This window comes from Triticum urartu, chromosome 7 (assembly GCF_003073215.2).
Source record: "Triticum urartu cultivar G1812 chromosome 7, Tu2.1, whole genome shotgun sequence".
Lineage (NCBI taxonomy): Eukaryota > Viridiplantae > Streptophyta > Magnoliopsida > Poales > Poaceae > Triticum > Triticum urartu.
In genome coordinates, this window is record NC_053028.1 from 540070496 (window position 1) to 540096018 (window position 25523).

The window sequence follows — 25523 nt, forward strand, 5'->3', positions numbered from 1 at the left end:
TTCCGGCTTATCCAGCAACCTCGGTCGAGGCAGGAGTGGCCACAAGAACCGGAGGCGTGCCTTGCTAGGTGCCGGCCATACGTAATGAGCGTTTGCAAAAGGACTTCAAGGGGCCTCATAAAGTGCCTAATTACATAGCTGACCTACATCCTGGGGCTTGGATTGAGAGTTACGAGATGGCTATGGAGTTATTGGAGGTCAGCGATGCTGCAATGGCCAAGTATTTCACCATGATTTTAGATGGAACAGCTCGTACTTGGTTGAAGGGATTGCCACCCAATTCTATTGGCTCATGGGCGGAGTTGAAGGCCCGGTTCATCCAGAACTTTAAGGACATGTGTAAGCAACCTATGTCGATTGTGGACCTGACCAATTGCAAGCAAGAGGATGGTGAATCCACAACCCATTGGGTGCGTTGGGTCAAGGAGATAATACATTCATCTGATAAGATGGATGCCGGCTTAGCAGTCTTGATGTTGGAGAAAAATTGCCATTTTGAACCTCTGAAGCAAAAGCTGGGGCGGCTCAAACGTGACTGTAATGACATGGGAACGTTGATGGCGGCTCTCATCAAGTATGCTGATTCTGATACTACCAAGGACCCGGTGTCTGACGAAGAAAAGGCAACGAAGGGAAAGAAGAACGGCAACGGCAAGGGTCACCAGCATAACCCGGCAAATCAGGGAGGTAATAAACGTAAGGCTGATGAGTTTGTTGCTAACACCAATGCACAGGGTGGTAATCAACGGTGCAAGGGCAGACAGCCCCCTCGGTCGGGCGGGTCAGGTCCCACCCTTAAGCAGTTATTAAATGAACCTTGTCCAAAGCACGGCACCCGGGAGAAGCCAGCCACCCACCTATGGAAAGATTGTACGATCATGAAGGCGTTTAAAAATTCAAACGTGTTTGATGGAGGTCACGGCCCAAGTGGCGGTTTAGGAGGAGGCGGTTTTTACGGCCCGGGCGCCGGTTCAGGTGGAGGAGGATTTCACGGTCAGGGCCATCCTGGTAACCAAGGAGGATATAATCAACAACCCGGCCAAGGTAATCAGCAGCAACAATCCGGTTATCAGAGCAACCCAAAACAGCTGAGTAGTGGGCAATACCATGTATTTACCACTAGTTTATGTAAGAGGGACCAGAAACTTCACAAGAGGGCCGTCAATGCCGTTGAGCCGGCGATTCCACGTTAACTACGTTGGTCAGAGCAGCCCATTGTGTGGAGCAGAGAGGATCACCCGCCCCGGGTTGATAATCCGGGTCACTTGGCCTTGGTAGTGGCACCTCAGGTTGGTGGATACAAGTTCACTAAGGTGCTCATGGATGGAGGCAGTAGCATCAACATCCTCTACTATGAGACGTTCCGCCGGATGGATTGACTGATAAAAATCTTAAACAATCCAACACTGTTTTTCACGGTGTGGTACCTGGTAAATCGGCATACCCAGTTGGTAAGATTGAACTGGAAGTAGCCTTCGGGGATGAGTATGACTCCAGAGCAGAAAAGTTAACCTTTGAGGTGGTTAAGATCAAAAGTCCATATCATGCTCTATTTGGACAGCCGGCTTATGCCAAGTTCATGGCTCGGCCGTGTTATGTGTATTTGCAGCTCAAGATGCCGGGTCATAAGGGTACCATTACGGTACATGGTAGCCGGAAGATAGCCTTGGAGTGTGAAGAAGGTGATGCTGCCTATGTTGAATCTGTTTGTGCAACAGAGGAGTTAAAATTTTATAAGGATCATGTTGACCCGGCAGACATGACATCATTAAATAAACCAACAACAGAGCATGAGTCGGCGTTGAAATTCAAATCAGCTGATGACACTAAGATGGTTGACTTTGTGCCTGGCGACTCATCCAAGCAGTTCATCATCAGTGCAAACTTGGATCCAAAATAGGAAAGCACGCTCATCGAGTTCATCTGTGAGAACCGGGACATCTTTGCATGGAAACCTTTTGACATGCCGGGTGTCCCGAGGGAACTCGTTGAGCACACTCTTAATGTTGATCCAAAGTTCAAACCTGTCAGACTTCTCCGACAGTTCAATGAAGAAAGGTGCAAGGCCATTGGAGAAGAGGTGGCCCGGCTGTTGGCGGCCGGGTTCATTGTGGAGGTATTTCACCCCGAATGGTTAGCTAACCCGGTGCTTGTACGCAAAAAGAATGGCACCTGGCGTATGTGTGTGGATTACATCGATCTAAACAAGGCCTGTCCGGCTGATCCTTTTGCACTCCCCCGTATTGATCAGATCATTGATGCTACGGCGGGTTGCGCGCGTTTGAGTTTCTTGGATGCTTATTCAGGTTATCATTAGATTAAGATGGCGGTCAAGGATCAGGAGAAGACGAGTTTTATCACTCCTTTTGGAGCTTTCTGCTATGTGTCTATGCCATTTGGGCTTAAGAGTGCCTAGGCGACTTACCAACGGTGTGTGCAGAATTGTCTGGGCACAATGTTCATGCTTATGTGGATGATATAGTGGTAAAATCCAGGAAGGAGGAAACCTTGGTTACAGATCTGAAAGAGACTTTCGATAGTCTCTGAATCTACAAAATGATGCTTAACCCGGCCAAGTGTGTTTTTCGAGTCCCAGCCGGCAAGCTCTTGGGTTTTTTGGTGTCCAACCGAGGTATTGAAGCTAACCCGGAGAAAATCAAGGCAATTACATCCCTAGCCAAACCAACATGCATCAATGACGTTCAGCAGCTGGCGGGTCGTGTTGCTGCTTTGAGCCGGTTCATAAGCCGGTTAGGGGAGAAGGCAATGCCTTTGTATCAGATGATGAAGAAAACAGATGCCTTTATTTGGAGTGATGCTGCAAATACTGCTTTTGAGGATCTGAAGACACAGCTTGCTGAGCCGCCAGTCCTTGCTGCTCCAGTTGAAAAAGAGCCGCTGTTATTATACGTGGCCGCCAACTCACGAGCTGTTAGTGTGGCTATTGTGGTGGAGCGCAAGGAGGCTGGCAAGGAACATCCGGTTCAACGGCCGGTTTACTACGTCAGTGAGGTGTTGATTGAATCCAAGCAACGATATCCACATTGGCAGAAGCTCGTATATGGAGTGTTCATGGCAAGCCGGAAGCTTAAGAATTATTTTCAGGGACATCCAATCACCGTGGTTAGCTCTGCTCCTTTGGGAGACATCATTCAAAACAGATAAGCCACTGGGCGAGTCACCAAGTGGGCAATTGAGCTTGGGTCTCATGGGTTGAAATATGTGCCACGTACTGCGATCAAATCTCAAGCACTGGTTGACTTCATTAATGACTAGACAGAGATGCAGATGCCAGAAGAGAAACCGGACAACACGTATTGGACTATTCATTTTGATGGGTCCAGATAGTTGGAAGGCTCGGGGGCTGGAATTGTGTTAACTTCTCCGCGAGGTGATAAATTTTGTTATGTGTTATGGTTGATGTTTCCTTGCACTAACAACGCAGCAGAGTATGAAGCCTTGATCCATGGTCTTCGAGTGGCAAATGAGATGAGTTTGAGCCGGGTCAGATGTCTTGGCGACTCAGATCTAGTGGCTCAACACGTATCTGGCAAGTGGGATTCCAAGGACCCTCTCATGGCGGCTTATCGCCGAGAGGTTGATGCCGTTGCTGGGCATTTTAAAGGTTATCAGGTGGAGCACATTGACCGTCGAAAGAACGAAGCGGCTGATGCCTTAAGCCGGTTGGGGTCTCAGCGTAAGCCGGTACCACCTAACACCTTTTTGGATGTTTTGCATAGCCCCTCTGTCAAGTTGCCCACAGAAGAAGATTTAGTTGTTCCTGACCCGGAGGCGCAGTTGGTGGTGGCTCTTCATGTCATCCCAGATTGGACAGTACCGTTCTTGGCTTACATGACCCGGGAAGAGTTGCCAGCGGATGAGACCCTGGCTCGACAGATAACCCGACGGTCTAAGTCAATGACGATTTTGGATGGAGAGTTATATCATCGCAGTGTTTCCGGAGCATTTCAGCGGTGTGTTTCCCCCGAAGAAGGTCAAGAAATCCTTCGTGAGATCCATGAAGGCGATTGTGGTCATCACGCCGGGTCAAAATCTTTGGTGGCCAAGGCATTTCTTCACGGTTTTTACTGGTTGACAGCTCACGCTGATGCAGAAGATCTGGTCAGTAGATGTGATGGATGTCAAAAGTTTGCACGGCGAGCGCATGTGCCGGCTCAAGAGCTTCGGATGATTCCAATCACTTGACCGTTTGTGGTCTGGGGGCTTGACATGGTGGGACCTTTCAAAAGGTCTAAGGATAAAAAGACACATATCTTGGTGGCAGTTGATAAATTCACCAAGTGGGTTGAGGCGGAGCCTGTGAGTAAGTGTGATGCGGCCACGGCGGTTCAGTTCATGAAAAAGGTGATCTTCCGTTTTGGTTTTCCACACAGCATTATCACTGACAATGGCACTAATCTGTCCCAAGGGGCTATGGAGGAGTTTTGTCAACGAGAGCACATCCGGCTTGATGTTTCTTCTGTAGCTCATCCTCAGTCCAATGGTCAAGCTGAGAGAGCGAATCAGGAAATTTTGAAAGGGCTCAAACCCCGGCTTATGGTTCCTTTACAGCGAACGCCGGGTTGTTGGGTATAAAAATTACCCTCGGTGTTGTGGAGTATCAACACCACACCTAACAGGTCTACAGGTTACACACCTTTCTTCATGGTTTATGGAGCAGAAGCAGTGTTGCCTAGTGACATCCGTCATTACTCGCCCCGTGTGGCGGCTTATGTTGAAGCTAATAATGAACAAGCCAGACAGGATGCACTTGACTTGTTGGATGAAGAAAGAGACTTAGCGGCGGCCCAGTCAGCAATTTATCAACAGGACCTGCGCCGTTATCACAGCCGCCGGGTTAAGTCCAGGACTTTTCAGGAAGGCGACTTGGTGCTCCGGCTCATCCAGGATCTGTCAGATGCACACAAGTTATCCCCACCTTGGGAAGGACCCTTTGTGGTCAGTAAGAACTTAAACAATGGGTCATATTACCTCATTGACGTTCAAGAGCACAAAGACTCACGTAGGTCGGAGGAGGAGACCCGCCGGCCGTGGAACATTGCTCAACTTCGGCCATACTACACCTGAGCCACCGGCTCTCATCATGTACATACTTTAACATTGTGTATACCATGATAAGCAATAAAGTAAGACCATCGGCCTCTTTTCTTTTCAAAGATTATGCATCTTTGTTATTTCTTATTTTCAAATGACTATTAAGGAGCTGATCATATTTGAATCAACTTTGACCTTTTTGGTCCAGCTTATGATCGTATCCGAATCTAGCTGCAAATCTCATGGTCACTTGGGGGCTTCCTGTTCAAACATAGGTCGTATTCGAACCAAAGAGAACATAGCTGTCATAACTCTCTTGATCGGCTCAAGGCCAAACTCACTTGGGGGTTTCTTGATCGTATTTGAATCATAGCTTAACCCCTTTTGGGTCCGACTTGGATCGTATTCGAATCAGGGTCGTTAAAAACCTCTCAAGGTCATTTGGGGGCTTCCTGTTCAAACATAGGTCGTATTCGAACAAAAGAGAACATAGCTATCATAACCCTCTTGATCGGCTCATGGCCAAACTCACTTTGGGGCTTCTTGATCGTATCCGAATCATAGCTTAACCCCTTTTGGGTCCGACTTGGTCGTATTCGAATTAGGGTCGTTAAAAACCTCTCAAGGTCATTTGGGGGCTTCCTGTTCAAACATAGGTCGTATTCAAACCAAAGAGCAGATAGCTGTCGGTACCCTCTTGATCGGCGCAACGCCAAAGCCATTGGGGGCTATATGGTCGTATTCGAACCTTAGCTTAACCCCTTTGGTCCGGTTTACTGATCGTATTCGAATCAGAAACCCCCAACCTTTTGAATACATGGTTAAATTATGCATATTATATGTTGCTTGCCTTTTAGTTTTTTGTTGTTTCAATATTACAAACGATTAGCCTGGTCTTCCTCACCGGCTCGACTATTTGACAACACAGCCGCCCGGGTCATTCAAACCGGCGGTTTAAGGATCAAAAGGTGCAACCTACCAAGGTATAATGATCATTGAGTATTCAGAAAAGCATTGGCTTCTCATAAAGATTGAATTATCAAATTCATCACCCGGGTTATTTAAACTGGCGGTCTAAGCATCAAAAGGTACAAGGTATGGTTATTACTTAAACGCAATTACCTACTGCATTAACTAAAAGAGTTAGTTTCAGCCCTTGTCCTTTATTTATATCTGTCTCTGGTTCCTATTGTGGTAAACGTATTGGCTATAAATTGGGTGGTTTAACCCATTTGGTTCTAAGCCGCCAAGCCAGTCTTTTCTTTGTATCTATAGGAATAGAGTTCAAACGTTGCAGAAACAAACATTAAATACGATGCATACATTGGCATCAGGAAACATAGACTCACATAACAGTGTTTTATGCGCAATGGCATAAACAAAGCATACAGTGTTTTCACAGCTAAACTATTACAAGGCTTTCTAAGCCCACGAAGATGATCATTGTTCCTCCCTTGCCGGTTCACCACCTTCTGTTGGCTGGAAGTTGGGTTCTGACCAATCAAAACCGTTCACGGCGGCAAATTCGGCTTCGTCGTCGATCAGGCCGACCGGGTCAACTTCCGGGGCAAATGTGTCTTCTCTTACTGGTGGGATCAAATCTGTTACCTTGTACGAGGGAGTGGCCATCTTCTTATTCTCACTATCAAAACCCGGCTGGTATTTATCAACATTGGTATCATCTCCAAGGGTAGTTGCCTGAGGCCGGACTCCATGCACGCAAGCCATGAAGTCATCCTGATCAAAAGGAGATCCGTCTTCCTTCACGGTGGGATGACCTCTGGCCACGTCCGCCGGGTCTAGGTCTGGCACCCAAGCTTTGGAGCGGCTCAGGGCAGTCAAAGCTCTGGCTCGCGCGCAGGAGCGTTTCACTTCTTGAAACTGGCAGGCAGGATTAACAGTTTCTTCAGGACGTCGCTGAGCCGGTTGGGTCCTTGATTAGCAGGAGAGATGGCGGCAAGAGCCCGTTGTGCGCCAATGTACAGTTGTTCTACCAAAGTATACACTGCCTTCAGTTTAATCAATGGGTCTTGGCTCAGATTTTTGCTTCGAGGGCCTGCATAAATTTTACACAAAGTCAGCTGGCGGCTTATACTCCGGATCAGCAAAAAGCACACAAAGTTAAAATCAGACGGCTTACCAAAGATGGCAGCTACCATTTGAGACACCCGGCCCTTTAACCCGTTCAGCTCTGTTGAAATTTCTTCAAGGGCTGTTTTGGCCTTCTCAGCACGGTGGGTCAGAAGCATTTTTTCCTCTCACCAAGTTTTCTTCTTGACAGCAAAGCTGGTCTTTAAATTTTCCGTCTCAGAGAGACTTATTTGCAGTTTGGAGTTAGCAGATTTAATTTCTGCCTCTTGAATCGCTAGCCGGATCTTCGCATCAGTCAATTGCGAGTTCAATTCAGATAAGGCATTCTACAAAACATTCAGATGAGTCAAGATTTTGTTTCAAAGTTCAAATAATCAAGATTCAAGTCTCAAGTACTTTACAAACAAACTACTTGACACTTGGGGGCTAATGTATGCCAAAACAAATTTTATGAATCTAAAGACATACTTTAAGTCCCAAGTATTTTACAAAGTAACAGCACTTGGCACTTGGGAACTAATGTATGCAATTCAGCAAGGTTCTCCAGGTTAAGCCGAAGTATTAAGTTCTTTCAAAACGGTACAAATCAATTTAAAGTACCGGCTCATTTATGATCAAAAAGAACCAGCCCTTGGGGACTACAGGTGAAGCTTTGTTCTATTGGATTCAAGGAAAATTTCAAAGACAAAGGTTTTGGCCTATATTTTAAAGTCTACAGATCATTCCGTTTCTTTCATAATCTGAAGACTTGGGGGCTGAAGGAATATAGATAAGCCAGAAGAGCGTACCTCGTATTTTAACTATAGCTGCTTGACCATTTCAATCTTAGAATCGCGACTGGAGTGTACATGGCTAAGATAGCCGGATAAAATATCATTGGCATTTAGATGGTCATAGTTGGCAACGTCAAAGCGAACTTTCTGCCTCTCCAAAGCCTCTTGTTTTGCTGTACACCGAGCCAGCACGGTTGGGTTCCCCGGTTCAATAAAGTGGCTCCCGGTAATCTGAACATCTTGTGCAGATGGAGACAGCGGGTTGGCTGAGCTTGATGGTCCGGTTGTGGAAGGGTTCACAGTGGTCTCGTCAAATGACGGCTCAGGAGGATTTGCTTCGGTGTCAACGGGCGGGTCTTCTGGAGCGTCAGTTAATGGAGAAGATGGTCTAGCCAGGTCAGATGCCAGCGCCGGCGGGTCTTCCACCAGCTTAGCTGCCTTCGCTTTCTTGGATTTAACTTGGCCACTAAGAAAAAATGTTGCAGGATTGTTAGTATAAAGATACAATTTGAACAACCCAGGAAATAAGAGGATTTTTCATTACCCAGGGGCAGTCTTGAAAGCCGGAAATTGCATCTGCGATGAGTTGCCAGAAGAGCGAGACACCTCCTGAAAGGATAAAATAGAGTTAAAAGAAATACAAAGGGAAGGATCCATTAAACAGAGTTAAAGACAGAAAGAGGTAAACCTCATGCGGACGTTTCTGAGGAGTGTGTTGAAGAACGACAGCCGGCTCATCTTCAGTCCAAGCTTGACGGCGGCTTTCATGTTGCTGTTTTTTCAAACGAAAGTTGGGATCCAAGTGAGCTAAAGGGTTAGAAAACCTTACTTTACGGATCACTCGTCGAACTTTTTGTCTTGGCAAGGGCTCTGAGTCGGAGGAAATGATAGTTACCTCTGCTTCCCCAGCCTGACTAGCCCCAGTGTCATCCAGGTAATGATCAGTGTTAATAAGATTGTTAAAAAATTGGCCAAGGGAATCAAGGGCTACCTCCGAGTCAGATGTATCATCAAGCTTCATCAAGTCTTCAGCAGTACTCTTTTTCTTCTTTTTCGACCTCCAGGTCGTTTTCTTGGCGTTTATGGCGGCGGCTTTCGCTTTCTTGGCGGCCTCGTGGTCATACTTAACTTTCCAGAAGTCAGAATTGGCCTGCAGACAGGTAAAAACAAGGTAAAGAGTCGGGCAAGTATTAAAATAATATGGCTGGAAAAATACAAAAGAGAGAAATAATGACATCCTTACTTCTGGAACTGGGTTAAGTTGGCAGAAGGGGTTTAACCCGACAACACTGCAATCTTCATATTTCTCGTTCACCATAAGAGTTGACATTGAGACAATATCTTCTTCTGTCAATTGAACGGGGCTGTGACGAAGAGAGTCATCCGGGCCTCCACCATACTCATACATCAGCTTTGACCGGCGGCTCAAAGGGATGACCCGCCATGAGATCCAGCGGCGGGTCGAATCAACTCCAGTTAACCCGTTCCCCAACAGAGCGTTGATCCTTTTGATGGATGGAATCAGCCTCTTGCGTTCAACAACAGTCAGCTTATCAGGAAGCGCGAACTTGGAGTCAAGACGATTGGGGTGATAACCCGGCAGGGGCTTCTCATTTGCTGGCGAAGTGTCCTGGCAGTAGAACCAAGTCTGGTTCCAGTCCTTTGGGTGGCTTGGTAAGACAATAAGAGGAAAGACGGCACCCTACCGGCGCTGAATTGATATGCCTCCAAGTTCTAAGCTAAGGCCGTTGGTGCACTCATTCTGCCGGTTCAGATAAAAGTATTCTCTAAATAACTCCACAGTCGGCTCTTGTTGAAGATATACTTCACAGAGTACTTGGAAGTTACAAATGTTAGATATGGAATTAGGCCCGATATCTTGAGGATGGATCTTGAAAAAATGGAGGACCTCTCTGAAGAACTTTGAGCCGGGCGGTGAGAAGCCACGGTTCATGCGGTCAGTAAAAACGATCACCTCACCATCTATTGGATTGGGCCATTCTTCTTCCGGGTCAGGGGCACGGTAAGACATGACGGTTTTCGCTGGCAAAAATCCTATGATGAAGAACTCTTTTAAACGTTCCTCAGTTATGGTTGAGGGAACCCAGTTACAGATGGTGGGCATTTTGGACGGCATGATGTGCAAGGAACTGGAAAGAAAAGCAACATGCCGGTTCAGTTTAAACGGTGAGATTAACAATTAAGGGATGAAGATGGAAAACAAGTAATGGCGGCTTAACTAACGGCTAATGACATATAAGGAAAAGAAAGCCGGTGCGGTAATCCGCCATGAATATAGATTCGTTCAGAAAGCGGATTCACCTAAGTGTTGGGACAAACAAGTTTCCCAAAATTCTTGATATTATTTTAGATCAAATGGATGTTCAAAATGAAAAAATTTCTAGACCTAAAAATACAGCCCAGATGAGTTCATCAGATCTAAATATAGCTCTTGTACCAGAAAAAGGAGTCTGTTAGTATCAAAAGGAGGCACCAAACAACTACTGCATGAACATACACCTCTTTTGGATCAAAAAGAGGAGGCAGTGGAAGAACTACGAAGAAGCCATGACGAACTGCCAAGAACACGCAGAAACCCTAAACATGGATCTGAGGAGCAAGAAAGTGAGAACTTACAGCTACAGATCTTATGCAGAGGTCGCCGCCGTTTCTCTGAACCAACTCGGGTTGATGCAGCAGCCAAGGTTGATGGAGACGGAGGTGGAGCGCGGCGGCGGCGAAGCTCGAGCAGTAGCAGGGTCGCGAGAGGAAGAAGACGGAGAGAGAGAGAGAGAGAGAGAAGAATGAGGAAGGCCGGGGCGAGCCTATTTATAAGGGAAAAGGTGAACAGACAGGCGTGAAGATCAAGGAAGAGCCGAATAAATGGTTACCTAGCTATACAGGCGCCTCGATTCTCGGGAAACATTAAAGATAAAAGATCCATTGGAGGATGACATCATGAAAGTTTTTTGCGTTTCCAAGAGATGACGTCACGGCGGGTTACAAGGAAATTTCATTAAAGATAAGAAGATGGATTTTTTGCTAAGTTTGGAAGATTGACAAAGAACAAAGTTCAAAGTCAACCTGGGGCCTAATGTTGGGGATATTACTATCAGTTGAGACCCGCCCAGGAGGGGCCGGGTCAGCCCCAATGGCGGGTTACGCAAGAAGCCCAGTAAACATTCAAGATTGTAGTTTATTAAGACTTATAGAAGGCCCAAAGGCCTGAAGGCGGTTTAAGGCCTGATATTATGAACCACCATATGTAAGGAAAGACTTGTAAAGGAAGGCATGTAAAGGAAGTCACCGAGCTGGACACAATTATAAGCCGGCCGGGACTCTGTAGGCCACCAGGCGTCAACCCATGTATATAAGGGGACGACCCAGTGGCGGCTTAGGGCAAGAAACAACAAGTCGATAACCAAGCCGGCGAGTTGAGCCTCTTGGAGATCGAAACCTCAGCAATACCAATCCCAACTAGATGTAGGCTTTTACCTTCATCGTAAGGGGCCGAACTAGTATAAAACTCGCTCATGTCCATTGTCCCGATTAACCCCTTTAAGCTTCCTAGTGCGATGGCCCTATGACTAAGTCCTTGTTCTAGGACATCTGTCGTGACAATTCCACGACAGAAGAACTTCCATAAAACACTAAGTTACCTCAACGGGGATATACATGTCCCCAACAATAAGTATATCATATTTCCTTTTGATAGTAGGTAGAGGTAGTTGAAAACTTCCAATAGTGATTGTAGGAGATTTTTCAATAACATTAATACCATTCACTTGAAATTGTTTCTTCGGAAAGTGCACCGTATGCTCATTACCATTGATATGAAAAGTGACCTTGCTTTTATTGCAATCAATAATAGCCCTTGCAGTATTCAAAAAGGGTCTACCAAGGATAATTGACATGTTGTCGTCCTCGGGCATCTCAAGTATAATAAAGTTAAGATAGTAATATTTGCAACAACAATTGGCACATTCTCACAAATACCAATAGGTATGGCAGTTGATTTGTCAGCCATTTGCAAAGATATTTCAGTAGATGTGAGTTTATTCAAGTCAAGTCTTTTGTATAAAGAGAAAGGCATAACACTAACACCAACTCCTAAATCACACATAGCAGTTTTAACATAGTTTCTTTTGATGGAGCAAGGTATAGTTGGTATTCCCATATCTCCAAGTTTTTTAGGTACTCCATCCTTCAAAGAATAATTAGCAAGCATGGTGGAGATTTCAGCTTCCTGTATTTTTTTCTTATTAGTGATGATGCCTTTCATCTATTTTGCATAAGGGGCCATCTTTAAAATATCAGCCAAGCGAGTACGCGAAAAGACTGGCCTAAGCATTTCAGCAAAGCGTTCAAATTCTTCATCATCTTTCTTTCTAGTTGGTCTGGGCGGAAAGGGTAAGGGTTTTTGAACCCATGGTTCCCTTTCTTTACCATGTTTTCTAGCAACAAAGTTCTTTTATTATATCTTTTATTTTTAGGTTGTGGGTTATCAAGATCAACAGTTGGTTCTATCTCAACATCATTGTCTGGTTCTTTATCATTGTTTGATTGAGTGTCTTCATGAACATCATCATTATCTTTTTCATTATCACTAGGTGAATGTTCATTACCACATTGAGTTTCAGCATCAGAGGTAGAAACATCATCATTATCTTTAGGAGGTTTTTCTATTGCAGGTTCACTAGAGGTATGCAAAGTCCCATCATTTTTCTTTTTCTTGTTCTTTTTCTTTTTAGAAGGACTAGGTGCATCGGTGTTAATTCTTCGAGAGTCTTGCTCAATTCTTTTAGGGTGTCCCTCAGGATAAAGTGGTCCTGAGTCATTCTACCTCCTCTAGTCATTACTCTAATGGCATGGTCATTGATATTATTGTTCATTTCATCAAGCAATTCTCTTTGATATTTAGCAACTTGTTTTAACTGTGTGTGATCCATGGAAGCATGTTTTCCTATACCTCTAACATCATTAGAGATTCTAAATTACAAGTCATTCAACCGAGCAATCATATCAGAGTTGTATTTCAATTGTTTCATAACATTTTCATTGAAGTGATCTTGTTTTCTAATGTAGTTATCAAACTCATAAAGCGACCGACTAGGATGCATATTATAAGGATTGTCCTTTTCATCAAACTTCATTAAAGAGTTTACCTCTACCACCTCGGGTGGTGGTGTATCAAATCCATGTATTTCTTCAATAGGAGGTAAATTTTTGACATCTTTAGCTTTAATACATTTTCCTTCATACATTTCTTTGCCTCTTGCATATCTTCAGGACTGAGATATAAGATACCCCTCTTCTTCAGAGTGGGTTTAGGTAGTGGTTCAATCATCAAAAAAATTCAATATGTTAATCAATAATTCCTCAGCTTGTTCAATAGTTCATTCCATGAAAATTCAACCAGCACAGCTATGTAGGAAGTCCCTAGAAGCATTGGTTAGTCCATTATAGAAGATATCAAGTATTTCATTTTTCTTAAGTGAATGATCAAACAAAGCATTAAGCAGTTGGAGAAGCCTCCCCCAAGCTTGTGGGAGACTCTCTTCTTCAATTTGCACAAAGTTAAATATTTCCTGTAAGACAACTTGTTTCTTATGAGCAGGATTTTTTTTAGAAAATTACTAAATCATATCCTAGGGACTACGCACACAACCAGGAGCAAGAGTATTGTACCATATCTTAGCATCACCCTTTAATGAGAACAGAAATAACTTGAGGATATAATAGTAGCGAATTTTATCCTCATGAGCAAAAATGGTGGCTATATCATTTAATTTGGTAAGGTGCGCCAAAACAGTTTCAGTTTCATAACCATGCAAAGGATCAGATTCAACCAAAGTAATTAACTCTGGGTCGACAGAGAATTCATAATCCTTATCATCAACAAAGATAGGTGAAGTAGCAAACTTAGGATCACATTTCATTCTAGCATTCAAAGATTTTTCTTTCGGTTTGCATAATAATTTCTTAAGATCATCTCTATCATTGCAAGCAAGAAAATCTCTAGTTGTCTCCTCATACATAACATAACCTTTTGGTATATTAGGCAATTCATATCTAGGAGAGCTAGGTCTAATAGGTGTTTCAAGATTTTCAGATTTAATAATTTCATCAGTTTCAGCATGCTCCATATCTTTAGCTCTAGAAATTTGTTCATCAAGAAATTCGCCTAGTGGCACATTATCATCAAGTAAGGTACTAGCATCATCATGAGTAGCATTCATAGAAGTACCATCATCAATAACTTGCGACAAATCAGTATTAATAGAATGTGGTGGTGTTGCAAGTCTACTCAAAATAGAAGGTGAATCAAGTGCAGAGCTAGATGGGAGTTCCTTACCTCCCCTTGTATTAGAGGGAAATATCTTAGTCTTGGTATCCTTCAGATTCTTCATAGTGATAGATAAATAATAATTACAAGTGACTCCACAAATATAGCTATGCTCCCCAGCAACACCGCCAGAAAAATGTCTTGATGACCCAAAAGTATAGGGGATCGCAACAGTTTTTTAGGGTAGAGTATTCAATCCAAATTTATAGATTTGACACAAGGGGAGCCAAAGAATATTTGCAAGTATCAGCAGCTCAGTTGTCAATTCAACCACACCTGGAGATTAATTATTTGCAGCAACCGATCAGTAGCATAGTAATATGATAGTTTTGATAGTAGTAGTAATAGCAATAGTAACAGTAACAATTATAGCAATGATTTTGTAGCAGGTGTAACAGTAATAGTAGCAGTAGTAACTTAGCAAGATCAATATGTAGGAAATTCGTAGGCATTGGATCGGTAGATTCGTTGGATGATATTCATCATATAACAATTATAACCTAGGGCGATACAAAAATAGCTCCGGTTCATAAATATAATGTAGGCATGTATTCCGTAAATAGTCATACGTGCTTATATAAAGAACTTGCATGACATCCTTTGTCCTACCATCCCGTGGCAGCGGGGTCCATATGGAAACTAAGGGATATTAAGGCCTGCTTTTAATAGAGAACCAGACCAAAGTATTAACACATAATGAATACTATCACTTCGGGTTTTACGGATCATAACACGTAATAGGTGAATATGACTTGCAAGATCGGATCTAGAACATAGATATAATGGTGATAACATAAACATTTCAGATCTGAAATCATGGCACACGGGCCCAAAGTGACAAGCATTAAGTATGGCAAAGTCATAACAACATCAATCTCAGAACATAGTGGATACTAGTGATCAAGTCCTAACAAAACTAACTTGATTACATGATGAATCTCATCCAACTCCTCACCGACCAGCGAGCCTATGAAGGTATTACTCACTCCCGGTGGGGAGCATCATGGAATTGGCGATGAAGAAGGGTTGGTGATGACGAAGATCGAAGATCCCCCGCTCCGGAGCCCCAAACAGACTCCAGATCTGGCCTCCTGATGAAGAACATGAGGTGGCGGCGGCTCCATATCGTGAAACGAGATAATTCTTCCTCCCTGATTTTTTCTGGAAAATAGGTATTTATGGAGTTGGAATCAGGGTCTATGGGGCCACCAGGTGGGCACAACCCACCTGGGCGCGCTTGGAGGGGGCACGCCCTGGTGGGTTGTGCTCACCCAGGGCCCCTCTCTGGTGGTTCTTGGATCCAGTAATTTTCTTTTATTCTGAAATAATTCTCCAAAAAATTTTGTTCCAATTCGAGAACTTTAATTTATGTACAAAAAAACAACACCATGGTAGTTCTGCTGAAAACAGCGTCAGTCCGGGTTAGTTTCATTCAAATCATGCAAATTACAGTCCAAAACAAGAGGCAAAGCTTTAGGAAAAGTAGATACGATGGAGATGTATCACTTCGCTTATATCTTGTTAGAGCACTGTGGTGGTTTTATTTTATAGAAATAGATGAACTCTCATGCTTCGCTTATATTATTTTGATAGTCTTTAAAACAGCATGGTAATTTTCTTAGGTTACGAATTTAGTCCTAATATGATGGGCATCCAAGAGGGATATAATAAAAACTTTCATATAATAGCATTGAATATATGAGAAGTTTGATTCCTTGCATTGTCATATTAGAGGCCTGCTAGTGAGTAATTGTGGATTGGTAGAAATACTTGTGTTGAAGTTTGTGATTCCCATAGCATGCACGTATGGTGAATCGTTATGTGATGAAGTCGGAGCATGCTTTATTTTTTGATTGTCATCCTTTGTGTGGAGGTCGGGAGCGCGCTATGGTTAATTCCTACCAACCTCTCCCCTAGGAGCATGCGTGTAGTACTTTGTTTCGATAGCTAATAAATTTTTGCAATAAGTATGTGAGATCTTTATGACTAATGTTGAGTCCACAGATTTTACGCACTCTCACCCTTCCACCATTGCTAGCCTCTCTAGTACCGCGCAACTTTCACCAGTGCATTAAACCCATCATATACCCTTCTCAAAACAGCCACCATACCTACCTATTATGACATTTCCATAGCCATTCCGAGATATATGGCCATGCAACTTCCACCGTTCTAGTTATTATGACACATACCATCATTGTCTTGTGTGATCATGTAGTTGGCATAGTATTTGTGGCAAGGCCACCGTTCATATTTTTATACATGTCACTCTTGATCATTGCACATCCCGATACATCGCCGGAGGCATTGATACGTCTCCAACGTATCTATAATTTTTTTATTGTTCCATGCTGTTATATTATCATTCTTGGATGTTTTACAATCATTTTATAAATAACTTTATACATAGTGCCCAGTGCCAGTTGTTGTTTTTTGCTTGTTTTTTACTTCGCAGAAAATCAATACCAAATGGAGTCCAAACGCAGCGAAACATTTTGGATATTTTTTCTGGACCAAATGACACAAGATAGGCCAAAGAAGTACCAGAGTTGTGCCCCGGGGCACAACCCACCCAGGCGCGCCTGGGGGCCCAGGCGCGCCCAGGCGGGTTGTGCCCACCTCGGTGGCCTCCTGATACGTCTCCAACATATCTATAATTTTGGATTGTTCCATGCTATTATATTATCTGTTTTGGATGTTTTATATGCATTAATATGCTATTTTATATTACTTTTGGGACTAACCTATTAACCTAGAGCCCAATGCCAGTTTCTATTATTTCCTTGTTTTTTAGCTTCGCGTAAAAGGAATATCAAACGGAGTCCAAAAGGAATATAACTTTCCCGATGATTTTTCTTGGACCAAAAGTCACCCAGGAGACTTGGAGTTCAAGTCAGAAGAGCCACGAGGCAGCGACAATGGTGGAGGGGGCGCCCCTACCTTGTGGGCCCCTCGGTGACCCCCAGACCTAGTTCTTCCTCCTATATATTCACATATATTCCCGAACCTCCAGAAGTATCCACGAAAACACTTTGCCACCACCGCAACCTTCTGTCCCGTGAGATCCCATCTTGGGGCCTTTTCTGGCATCCTCCGGGAGGGGATTCGATCACGGAGGGCATCTACATCAACTCTATTGCCCTTCCGATGAAGCGTGAGTAGTTTACCTCAGACCTACGGGTCCATAGCTAGTAGCTAAATGGCTTCTTCTCTCTCTTTGATTCTCAATACCAGGTTCTCCTCGATGTCCTTGGAGATCTATCTGACGTAATCTTCTTTTGTGGTGTGTTTATCGAGATCCGATGAATTGTGGATTTATGATCAGATTATCTATGAATATTATTAGAATCTTCTCTAAATTCTTATATGCATGATTTCATATCTTTTTAATTCTCTTCGAACTATCGGTTTGTTTGGCCAACTAGATTGGTTTTTCTTGCAATGGTAGTGAGCACTGCGTTGGTTTTCCCCGAAGAGGAAGGGATGATGCAGCAAAGTAGCGTCAGTATTTCCCTCAGTTTTTGAGAACCAAGGTATCAATCCAGTAGGAGGCTACGCACGAGTCCCTTGTACCTGCACAAAACAAATAAATCCTCGCAACCAACGCGAATAGGGGTTGTCAATCCCTACATGGCCACTTACGAGAGTGAGATCTGATAGATATGATAAGATAATATTTTTGGTATTTTTGTGATAAAGATGCAAAGTAAAATAAAGGCGAAGTAAAAAGCTAAGGAAATAACTAAGTAGTAGGAGATTAATATGATAAAGATAGACCCGGGGGCCATAGGTTTCACTACTGGCTTCTCTCGAGATCATAAGTATTCTACGGTGGGTGAACAAATTACTATTGAGCAATTAACAGAATTGAACATAGTTATGAGAATATCTAGGTATGATCATGTATATAGGCATCATGTCCGAGACAAGTAGACCGACTCCTGCCTGCATCTACTACTATCACTCCACTCATCGACCGCTATCCAGCATGCATCTAGAGTATTAAGCTAGAAACAGAGTAACGCCTTAAGCAAGATGACATGATGTAGAGGGATAGACTCATGCAATATGATGAAAACCCCATCTTGTTATCCTCGATGGCAACAATACAATACGTTCCTTGTTGCCCCTACTATCACTAGGAAAGGACACCGCAAGATTGAACCCAAAGCTAAGCACTTCTCCCATTGCAAGAAAGATCAATCTACCATTGCAAGAAAGATCAATCTAGTAGACCAAACCAAACTGATAATTCGAAGAGACTTGCAAAGATAACCAATCATACATAAAAGAATTCAGAGAAGATTCAAATATTATTCATAGATAGACTTGATCATAAACCCGCAATTCATCGGTTTTAACAAACACACCGCAAAAACAAGATTACATCGAATAGTTCTCCACAAGAGAGGGGGAGAACATTGTATTGAGATCCAAAAAGAGAGAAGAAGCCATCTAGCTAATAACTATGGACCCGTAGGTCTGAGGTAAACTACTCACACTTCATCGGAGAGGCTATGGTGTTGACGTAGAATCCCTCCGTGACCGATGCCCCCTCCGGCGGAGCTCCGGAACAGGCCCCAAGATGGGATCTCGTGGATACAGAAAGTTGCGGCAGTGGAATTAGGTTTTTGGCTCCGTATCTGATCGTTTGGGGGTACGCAGGTATATATAGGAGGAAGGAGTACGTCGGTGGAGCAACAGGGGGCCCACGAGGGTGGAGGGCGCGCCGGGGGGGTAGGCACCCCCCTACCTCGTGGCCTCCTCTTTTGTGTCTTGACATAGGGTCCAAGTCTCCTGGGTCTTGTTTGTTGAGAAAATCACGTTCCCGATGGTTTCATTCCGTTTGGACTCCGTTTGATATTCCTTTTCTTCGAAACCCTAAAACAGGCAAAAAAAACCGCAATTCTGGGCTGGGCCTCCGGTTAATAGGTTAGTCCCAAAAATAATATAAAGGTGTATAATAAAGCCCAATAATGTCCAAAATAGTAGATAATATAGCATGGAGCAATCAAAAATTATATATACGTTGGAGACGTATCAAGCATCCCCAAGCTTAATTCTTGCTCGTCCTCGAGTAGGTAAATGATAAAAACAGATTTTTTGATGCGGAGTGCTACTTGGCATAATTTTAATGTAATTCTTCTTAATTGTGGTATGAATATTCAGATCCGAAAGATTCAAGACAAAAGTTCATATTGACATAAAAATAATAATACTTCAAGCATACTAACTAAGCAATTATGTCTTCTCAAAATAACATGGCCAAAGAAAGTTCATCCCTACAAAATCATATAGTTTGGTCATGTTTCATTTTCGTCACACAAGAATGCTCTCATCATGCACAACCCCGATGACAAGCCAAGCAATTGTTTCATACTTTAGTAATCTCAAACCTATAAACTTTCACGCAATATATGAGCGCGAGCCATGGACATAGCACTATGGGTGGAATGGAATATAATGAGGGGGTTATGTGGAGAAGACAAAAAGGAGAAAGTCTCACATCAACGAGGCTAATCAATGGGCTATGGAGATGCCCACCGATTGATGTTGATGCAAGGAGTAGGGATTGCCATGCAACGGATGCACTAGAGCTATAAATGTATGAAAGCTCAACAAAAGAAACTAAGTGGGTGTGCATCCAACTTGCTTGCTCACGAAGACCTAGGGCACTTGAGGAGGCCCATTGTTGGAATATACAAGCCAAGTTCTATAATGAAAATTTTCCACTAGTATATGAAAGTGACAAAACAAGAGACTCTCTATCATGAAGATTACGCTGCTACTTTGAAGCACAAGTGTGGGAAAAAAGAATAGTAGCATTGCCCCTTATATATATATATATATATTTGGCCTTTCTTTTTTGGCCCTTCCTTTTTTTTACTTTTTTTGGGACAATGCTCTATTAATGATGATCATCACACTTCTATTTATTTACAACTCAATAATTACAACTCGATACTAGAACAAAGTATGACTCTATATGAATGCCTCCGGCGGTGTACCGGGATATGCAATGGACCAAGAGTGACATGTATGAAAGAATTACGAACGGTGGCCTTGCCACAAATACTATGTCAACTACATGATTATGCTAAGCAATATGACAATGATGAATGTGTCATGATGAACGGAATGGTGGAAAGTTGCATGGCAATATATCTCGGAATGGCTATGGAAATGCCATAATAGGTAGGTATGGTGGCTGTTTTGAGGAAGATATAAGGAGGATTATGTGTGAAAGAGCGTATCATATCACGGGGTTTGGATGCACCGGCGAAGTTTGCGCCAACTCTCAATGTGAGAAAGGGCAATGCACGGTACCGAAGAGGCTAGCAAGGATGGAAGGGTGAGAGTGCGTATAATCCATGGACTCAACATTAGTCATAAAGAACTCACATACTTATTGCAAAAATCTACAAGTCATCAAAAACCTCGGTACTACGCGCATGCTCCTAGGGGGATAGATTGGTAGGAAAAGACCATCGCTCGTCCCCGACCGCCACTCATAAGGAAGACAATCAAATAACACCTCATGTTTCAAATTTGTTACACAACGTTTACCATACGTGCATGCTACGGGACTTGCAAACTTCAACACAAGTATTTCTCAATTTCACAACTACTCAACTAGCACGACTCTGATATTATTACCTCCATATCTCAAAACAATCATCAAGCATCAAACTTTTCTTAGTATTCAAAACACTCTTAAGAAAATTTTACTAACTTTGAATTCCTAGCATATTAGGATTTTAAGCAAATTACCATGCTATTAAGACTCTCAAAATAATCTAAGTGAAGCATGAGATATCAATAGTTTCTATATAACAAATCCACCACCGTGCTCTAAAAGATATAAGTGAAGTACTAGAGCAAAACTATATAACTCAAAAGATATAAGCGAAGCACATAGAGTATTCGAACAAATTCCAAATTATGTATGGCTCTCTCAAAAGGTCTGTATAGCAAGGATGATTGTGTTAAACTAAAAAGCAAAGACTCAAATAATACAAGACGCTCCAAGCAAAACACATATCATGTGGCGAATAAAAATATAGCTCCAAGTAAAGTTACCGATAGAAGTAGACGAAAGAGGGGATGCCTTCCGGGGCATCCCCAAGCTTTGGATTTTAGGTGTCCTTATATTATATTGGGGGTGCCATGGGCATCCCCAAGCTTAGGCTCTTCCCACTCCTTGTTCCATAATCCATCAAATCTTTACCCAAAACTTGAAAACTTCACAACACAAAACTTAAAGTAGAAAATCTCGTGAGCTCCGTTAGCGAAAGAAAATAAAAGACCACTTCAAGGTACCGTAATGAACTCATTATTTATTTATATTGGTGTTATACCTAATGTATTCCAACTTCTCTATGGTTTATAAACTATTTTACTAGCCATAGATTCATCAAAATAAGCAAACAATACACGAAAAACAGAATCTGTCAAAAACAGAACAGTCTGTAGAAATCTGTAGCTAGCGCAAGATCCGGAACCCCAAAAATTCTAAAATAAATTTATGGACGTGAGTAATTTATATATTAATCATCTGCAAAAATAATTGACTAAATATCACTTTCCAAATAAAAATGGCAGTAGTTCTCATGAGCGCTAAAGTTTCTGTTTTTTACAGCAAGTTTAACAAGACTTTCCCAAGTCTTCCCAACGGTTCTACTTGGCACAAACAATAATTAAACACACACACAAAACACAACCAAAACATAGGCTAGATAAATTATTTATTACTAAACAGGATCAAAAATCAAGGAATAAAAATAAAATTGGGTTGCCTCTCAACAAGCGCTATCGATTCACGCCCCTAGCTAGGCATAACAAGCAAGGATAGATCTAGGTATTGCCATCTTTGGTAGGCAATCCATAAGTGGCTCTCATAATAGATTCATAAGGTGATTTAATTTTCTTTCTAGGAAAGTGTTCCATGCCTTTCCTTAATGGAAATTGAAATCTAATATTTCCTTCCTTCATATCAATAATTGCACCAATCGTTCTAAGGAAAGGTCTGCCAAGAATAATAGGACATGAAGGATTGCAATCTATGTCAAGAACAATAAAATCTAAGAGCACATAATTCCTATTTGCAACAATAAGAACATCATTAATTCTTCCCATAGGTTTCTTAATAGTGGAATCCGCAAGGTGCAAGTTTAAAGAGCAATCATCAAAATCACGGAAACCTAACAAATCACACAAAGTCTTTGGAATCGTGGAAACACTAGCACCCAAATCACATAAAGCATAGCATTCATGATCTTTAATTTTAATTTTAATTGTTGGTTACCACTCATCATAAAGCTTTCTAGGGATAGAAACTTCCAATTCAAGTTTTTCTTCATAAGATTGCATCAAGGCATCAACGATATGTTTAGTAAACGCTTTATTTTGACTATAAGCATGAGGAGAATTTAGCACGGATTGTAACAAGGAAATACAATCAATCAAAGAGCAATTTTCATAGTTAAATTCCTTGAAATCCATAATAGTGGGCTTAGCAACATCTGGGGTTTTAATTTCTTCAATCCCACTTTTATCAATTTTAGCATCAAGATCAACAAATTCTGAATTCTTAGAACGCCTTCTAGGTAAAGGTGGATCATATTCAGTCCCATCATTATCAAGATTCATATTGCAAAATAAATATTTAATAGGGGACACATCAATAACTTTGACATCTTCATCTTTATTTTCATAGCAATCCGGTTTAGCGGCCATCTTATTAACTAAGGTAGCCTGCTTATCCGAAATTTCAGCAGTTAAATTGTCAAGATGAGCAATTTGGGATCTCAAACCATCGAATTCTTTAGACATATCATCAAGCTCTTTATCATAAAACTCATAAAACTTTTCTGTTCTTTAAGCTTGTTTCTGAAGAAACTATTATGTTCAAATTGCAAAACCATAAAACTCCTAACATTGCTTTCGATCTCTTCTAGCCTTTTAATGTGGAGATCACCGAATCTAGGTAGAGCCATTGAGGCAAGCAAGCAAACTAACACACAAGCAAACAAAAAGCAAGCGGGCAAAAAGAGGCAAATAGAGAAAGAGATAGAGGATAGAGAGAGAGGACGAATAAAATGGCAAGGGTGAAGTGGGGGAGAGGAAAACGAGAGGCAAATGGCAAATAATGTAATGTGGGAGATAAGGGTATGTGATGGGTACTTGGTATGTTGACTTTTGCGTAGACCTCCCCGGCAACGGCACCAGAAATCCTTCTTGCTACCTCTTGAGCACTGCGTTGGTTTTCCCCGAAGAGGAAGGGATGATGCAGCAAAGTAGCGTAAGTATTTCCCTCAGTTTTTGAGAACCAAGGTATCAATCCAGTAGGAGGCTACGCGCGAGTCCCTCATACCTACACAAAACAAATAAATCCTCGCAACCAACGCGAATAGGGGTTGTCAATCCCTACACGGCCACTTACGAGAGTGAGATCTGATAGATATGATAAGATAATATTTTTGGTATTTTTGTGATAAATATGCAAAGTAAAATAAAGGCAAAGTAAAAAAGCAAAGGAAATAACTAAATAGTACGAGATTAATATGATAAAGATAGACCCGGGGGCATAGGTTTCACTAGTGGCTTCTCTCGAGAGCATAAGTATTCTACGGTGGGTGAACAAATTATTGTTGAGCAATTGACAGAATTGAGCATATAGTTATGAGAATATCTAGGTTTGATCATGTATATAGGCGTCCCGTCCGAGACAAGTAGACCGAAACGATTCTGCATCTACTACTATTACTCCACTCATCGACCGCTATCCAGCATGCATCTAGGTATTAAGTTAAAAACAGAGTAACGCCTTATGTCGGTGTCAAAACCGGCGGATCTCGGGTAGGGGGTCCCGAACTGTGCGTCTAGGCCGGATGATAATAGGAGGCAGGGAACACGATGTTTTACCCAGGTTCGGGCCCTCTTGATGGAGGTAAAACCCTACGTCCTGCTTGATTAATATTGATGATATGGGTAGTACAAGAGTAGATCTACCACGAGATCAAGGAGGCTAAACCCTAGAAGCTAGCCTATGGTATGATTGTTGTATATGGAGTTGATTGCCTACGGACTACAACCCTCGGTTTATATAGACACCGGATAGGGTTAGGGTTACATAGAGTCGGTTACAATGGTAGGAGATCTTGAATATCCGCATCGCCAAGCTTGCCTTCCACGCCAAGGAAAGTCCCATCCGGACACGGGACGAAGTCTTCAATCTTGTATCTTCATAGTCCAGGAGTCGGCTGAAGGTATAGTCCGGCTACTACCCGAACACCCCCTAATCCAGGACTCCCTCAGTGGCCCATGAACCAGGCTTCAATGATGACGAGTCCGGCGCGCAAATTGTCTTCGGCATTGCAAGGCGGGTTCCTCCTCCAAGTCCTTCATAGAAGATTGTAAACACCAAGAGTAATGTCCGGCTCTGCAAAATATGCTTCCACATATCACCATAGAGAGAATAATATTAACACAAATCAAAACTGCTGACGTATTCCGCAGTGTGTCATCACACTACGGCCAAGTCCTTTACTCGAATTGTTTTTACTTTTCCACCTCAGCATGTTTTGCGAGGCGGTTTCCTTGGCACGTCTTGTCAAAGCAGAGATCGTGTACCCCCTTTACGGGATTCTCATTAATACGGATGTGGGTAACCCAACCGTGCCATTTATCATGGCGCTTGGGAGGCAAGCGAGTTTTACTAGGCTGGTGGGGACGCACAACCGCATCCGCCCATATAAGGGGATAAGGATCCACCTTTTTACCTACGCCTTCTTCCTCCTTTGCCTATCCATCTCCTGCGCACTCGAGCTCCAGCGCCCAAGCCCGCACTTCCCACCTCAACCTTCTCCAGCAATGTCCGGAGCGGGAGGCAAGTGGATGGTCTCCTCCGCTACGGAGGGCCAAGTCAAGAAGCTAAGGAAGGCCGGATACCTATCCAAGAACATCGCGCACCGACTTCCCGAAAAGGGGCAGCTTCTCCCCACCCCAAGGCCCCATGAGAGGGTAGTATTTCTCCCCCACTTCCTCCGCGGACTGGGTTTTCCACTCCACCCATTTGTCCGGGGGCTCATGTTCTATTACGGCCTGGATTTCCACGATCTGGCCCTGAACTTCATCCTCAACATCTCGGCGTTTATCGTCGTGTGCGAGGCTTTCCCCCGTGTCCGCCCTCATTTCGGCCTCTGGCTCAAGACCTTCAACGTCAAGCCCAAGGTGGTGCACGGCAGCCAGGCGGAGTG